Here is a 6,000-nt window from a genome sequence, read left to right as displayed (position 1 = left end):
TTCATTGAGAACTGTCGGTGTGACATTAGTCGTCTCAATTTCTCTGCTCCTCTCACCCACTCTAACCTGTCTCTGTCTGAATTTGCTGCACTCCATTCTCTCAGGTCCAATCCTGACATTGTCATCAAACCCGCTGACAAGGGTGGTGCTGTTGTTGTCTGGCGCACTGACCTCTGCCTCACAGAGGCTGAGCGTCAACTCGCATAGACACTTCCTCCTACCTCCTCCTAGACCATGATCCCACCATAGAACATCAAGCCATTGTTTCCAGGACTGTTACTGACCTCATCTCCTCTGGAGATCTTCCTTCCACAGCTTCCAACCTGATAGTCTCCCAACCTTGGAGGGCCCACTTCTACCTCCTACCCAAAATCCACAAACAGGACTGTCCCGGCAGACTGATCGTGTCAGCCTGTTCCTGCCCCATGGAACTCATTTCTTGCTACCTTGACTCCATTCTCTCTCCCCTTGTCCAGTCTCTTCCCACCTACATCTGCGATTTCTCTGACACCCTACATCATATCAACAATTTCCAGTTCCCTGGCCCCAACTGCCTCCTCTTCACCATGGACGTCCAATCCCCTAAACCTCCATCCCCCACCAGGATGATCTGATGGCTCTCCACTTCTTCCTTGAACAGAGGCCCGAACAATCCCCATTCACCACTACTCTCCTCCGTCTGGCTGAACTTGTTCTCACGCTGAACAATTTCTCCTTCAACTCCTCTCACTTCCTCCAAATAAAAGGTGTGGCTATGGGTACCCGCATGGGCCCCAGCTATGCCTGTCTCTTTATGGGGTATGTGGAATATTCCATGTTCCAGTCCTATCCGGCCCCCTCCCACAATACTTTCTCCAGTACATCGATGATTACTTCAGTGCTGCTTCATGCTCTCATCTGGACCTGGAAAAATGTATTACTTTTGCTTCCAATTTCCACCCCTCCATCATTTTCACATGGTCCATCTCTGACACTTCCCTTCCCTTCCTTGACCTCTCTGTCTCAATCTCTGGTGATAGACTGTCCACCAATATCCATTACAAGCCTACTGACTCCCACAGCTACCTCGACTACAGCTCCTCACACCCCGCTTTCTGTAAGGACTCCATTCCATTTTCTCAGTTCCTTCGCCTCCATCACATCTGTTGTGATGATGCCACTTTCAAAGACAGTTCCTTTGACATGTCCTCCTTCTTCCTTAACCGAGGTTTTCCACCCACGGTCGTTGACCGGGCCCTCAACCGTGTCCGGCCCATCTCCCACGCATCCGCCCTCACACCTTTCTCACCCTCCCAGAAACATGATAGGGTCCCCCTTGTCCTCACTTATCACCCCACCAGCCTCCGCATTCAAAGGATCATCCTCCACCATTTCCGCCAACTCCAGCATGATGCCACCACCAAACACATCTTCCCCTCACCACACCCTTGCGGCATTCCGTAGGGATCGTTCCCTCCGGGACACCCTGGTCCACTCCTCCATCCCAACCTCCTACACCTCAAACCCCTCCCACGGCACCTTTCCAAGCAACAAGCAACTGCAGAAGGTGCAACACCTGCCCCTTTACTTCCCCTCTCCTCACCATCCAAGGGCCCAAACACTCCTTTCAAGTGAAGCAGCATTTCACTTGCACTTCCCTCAATTTAGTCTGCTGCACTTGTTGCTTCCAATGCGGTTTCCTCTACATTGGAGAGACCAAATGCAAACTGGGTGACCGCTTTGCAGAACACCTTCAGTTTGTCCGCAAGCATGCCCCAGACCTCCCTGTCACTTGCCATTTTAACACTCCACCCTGCTCTCATGCCCAAATGTCCGTCCTTGGCCTGCTGTAATGTTTCAGTGACGCTCAAAGCAAACTGGAGGAACAGCACCTCATCTTCCGATTAGGCACTTTGCAGCCTTCCGGACTTAATATTGAGTTCAACAATTTTAGATCATGAACTCTCTCCTCCATCCCCACCCCCTTTCCGATCCCCCGTTTTCCAATAATTTATATATATTTTTCTTTTCCCACCTATTTCTATTATTTTTAAACATAGTTCCATCAATTGTTTTATCTCTACCTTTTAGCCTATTTTGATCCCTTCCCCCCACCCCACCCCCACTAGGGCTATCTGTCACTTGCTCATTCTGCTTTCTACCCTTAATTAGCACATCTCTTAGATAATATCACCACCGTCAACACCTCTTTGTCCTTTTGTCTATGACATATTTTGGCTATCTGCACCTATCACTGGACCTCTATCCAGCTCTACCTGTCCCACCCCTTTTAAACCTGCGTATACTTCACCTCTTTTTTATTTTTCCTTAGTTCTGATGAACGGTCATACAGACTCGAAACGTTAACTGTGTTCCTCTCTGCAGATGCTGTCAGGCCTGCTGAGTTTTTCCAGGTATTTTTGTTTTTGTCTGTTTTACTTCCTGCTAAGGTTCAATTTTATTCTCCACACCTGCTGGCACTGCATGTAGAATAGTGTTGTGCAATACATTAGTCAACAGCCACATTGAGAATCTATCTGGATAACTGGGAACCCATATGTGGTTAACTGAGTATCTGGGTAGCAAATAAAAAACAGGTAATAGATGTCATGCCAAGGCACCTGATTTTAATGTTCACATTCACACAGGTGAACATTTTGTGCAGGTTTTCTTGTTTGAATGGTAAGAGAAAAAGCAAAGTATGTGTGTTTATTGATCATTGTGAATGCGTTACTCCCTTGGTTACTGAGTGATGGCAGATGTTTGTTAAGTAAATAAACAAAATGAAGTATGTTTGCCTAGGCAGTGTGAATGTATTAATATGTTTCCACTGAAAGTTGTGCATGTGGGTAAATCAATGTCACTATAGAATCAAGGAATGTCTACCATACAGAAAGTGGCCATTTGGCCCATTGTACCCATGCCAGCTCTCTGCAAGAGCAACTCAGTTAGTCTCACTTTCCTGTTCTTTCCCTGTAGCCCTTAAATTTTTTTCTCTTCAGGTGTTATCTGATTTCTTATTGAAAGCCCAGTTGGAACCCACCTCTGGCAGATCCTAACCACTCACTGTATAAAAACAGCTTTTCCTCATGCCACCATTGGTTCTTTTGCCAATCACCTTAAATCAGTGTCCTCTGGTTCTCGCCCTCTTGTCAATATGAACAGTTTCTCTCTATCCCTGTCCAAACTCACCATGATTTTGATCAGCTGTATCAAATCTCTTCTCAATCTTCTTTTCTCAAAGGATCACAACCCCAGCTTCTCCAATCTATCCACATAACTGAAGTCCCTGACCCCTGGAATCACCATCATAAATATTTTCTGCACCCTCTCTAAAGCCTTCACACCCTCTTTCAGTTTTGGCACCGGTCCCTGAAGTTAGTGAGGTGGACTTTGCAGGGTCAGTTGGTCTGGGTGTCGAGGCCTTGGCCAACGCCAGCTAGTCTATCTGGTTTTATAGTTTTTATAGTTGTACACAGCAGGTTGATACAACTGAGTGGCTTGCTAGGCCATTCCAAGGGTTAGTGGGGGCCAACCACATTGCTGTGGATTTAGAGTCATACATAAGGCAGACCAGGTAAGGAGGGAAGATTTCCTTCTGAAATGGCCATTAATGAACCATTTGGGTTTTTACAATGACCTGATACTTTCCCGGTCACGAATACTGATATCAGCTTTTTATACCAGATTTATTTAATTTACTGAATTTAATTCCCCAGTAATGATGGTGGGAATTGAACTGATGTCTCCAGATCATTACTAACTCATATAACCACTGTAATACCGTACTGATTCATCCTCAGGATGGCAGTGTTACCCCTAAAATAAACAGTATTACAGGGCCTCTTGTTATTTTTGATTATTCCAGAGGTACTCCTGCCTCAACCAGTTACAACAAACACAGCTTAACGCATGCCAGGTTCAAATTTCCAGGGTACATGAGGCAGGTAGTGAGTGGCATGACTGCAACTAATTAGCATGTAATCATCAACTGCTTTAAGAGAGAATATGCTGATAAATAAGTACCTAGGACATAAACCATAAACCAGCAGACAATGTTCAGAGGAGCTTTCAGTCTAGCTAGCAGTATGTGGTGTGAAGGGGTTGCAGCTGCACTTTCCTGTTAACAATAGCTGTTGAATCTTTATAGTAAATCTGCCTACTGAGCAATCCTGTACTACATTTTCAAATAAACTGAACCTACATTTAGTTTACCAGTCCTGCATGAGATTGGTAATTTTGTATTAAGTAAACTTAGAAACACAACAGTTAGCACTCACCACTCTCTTTGAAGGCATCTGATTGATTGGCAGGATTGAAAATCCATTGGGGAAACTGTTTCTTAAAGGGGAGGGCCAGTTTTTCATGGTGGACAGCAATATTTGGAGCAGGATAAGCCTGGTCAACTGGCTGGGTATACCTTTATCATATCCGATGCCTCAGCCAAGACCTCACATTCCCTAATGACTGGTGAAAGTGCTCAAAACAAGTCAGAAGCACAAAGGAGACCCTCACCTCCTCCAATGGATGATGGATGCCTGGATAAATTTCTCAGTAGCAATGGAGACAGTGGCAGAGCAAAAACAGTGCTGCATTGTTCCCAGGAACTGGCTGAAGTGTAAGAGAAAATATAATGATCTTACAAGGATTGCCTATATAAGCCAACCCTTCACACCTCTTTTACTCTCTGCACAGTGCTGCACCAACCTACTTTAATCCCAGCACTCCCAGTCCTTAACTCTCCCATTTCCAAAGGTCTTTCCCAAGAGATCATGTCACTATCATACTGGCCAGGCTATTCATACCTCATTGTCTATTCAGTGAGAGCTCACAACATGTATGCGATGGCTGGTGTTGTGGTGGACCTGTACAACTTGACCTCATTGGAGGAGGTGTCACTAGGCATTGTGAGGGTAAGTCACAGCAGGCCATTGGCAATGCCAAGACATGAGGCCATGAAGAACAGGGTCATTTGATAGCCCAGCCTTCAGTTGAAGGACATGGAAGAGGCTCTAGCCTCTGCAACTGCTGCCATCTATGGTGTTGTTTGTGCTGATGCACTTGTTGAGTTGCCCAAATTCTCATTGTCACCTTCCTGTGTTTCCATAAGGGTTTTCAATGGAGGTGGAGCAGTATTCCAACCCAGTTGTCACCAGTGTCCTTGGTCGGGTGAGATGTTCCAGGGACAGCACCATCACATCATGCCTCCACACCATTCCCCAAGGCAGACACAATCACTTTGGTTAGGCCTCAATCAAGTTTAGAATGGGGTACACAGGGTGAGCAGCACATCATGAGTGAGCAGGAGGATGGGGGTGAGGCAGAGTCAGCTGTGGGCAGAGCCCCTTGGAAATCGGAGAACAGATACAGCCATGCTCCATTAGGCGAAGCTGGGCCTTTCTGGAGCACCTGAAGCAGATGGGTTCCTGAATGTCGGAGATCCCTGATGCATTGCAGAGCCATGGACAGACAATGGAGGAATCCATACTGTGTATGTGCTGTGTTATGACGCAGGGCTTTGAGCGCATGAGCTCCTCCGTTGAGACTGAGGCCGCCCTCTTGGAGAGCTGTGTGTAGCAGCACTCTGAGTAAGTGCAGGAGCAGTGTGCTTACATTGACAGGAAGAGTGAGATTCTCTTGCAGCATTAACCACTCAATGTGGCTGATGGTGCAGAGATGCGGGAATGGATGCCAGCTCTGTCCCAGCTAATGGCCCCATCCAGCATGGAAGGGCGTGGGAAAGGGCTGAGGCGGTCAAAGAGGCTGATGAGAGGGCCTCACCCTTTGGCTCACCCTCCTTCTCAGGGAGCATCGACATTATCCCTTGCGTCCTCAGCCCCTCTGACTTAGGAACCATCCTTGCCACAAGGCCCTGTGACAAAGGCTGATGCAGGTACAGCAGCCTGTGTAGGAAGCCCCCACTATAGGCACCTCGCAAGATGCCTTCACCTTATCCTCAGCCACAGGAGGAGTTCCCCAGAGAGGGTTGTGTGACCATAAAGCAGTACACTGTCATGTAGC

This window comes from Carcharodon carcharias, chromosome 17 (assembly GCF_017639515.1).
Source record: "Carcharodon carcharias isolate sCarCar2 chromosome 17, sCarCar2.pri, whole genome shotgun sequence".
Taxonomy (NCBI): Eukaryota; Metazoa; Chordata; class Chondrichthyes; order Lamniformes; family Lamnidae; genus Carcharodon; species Carcharodon carcharias.
This window is presented reverse-complemented; position numbering follows the sequence as displayed.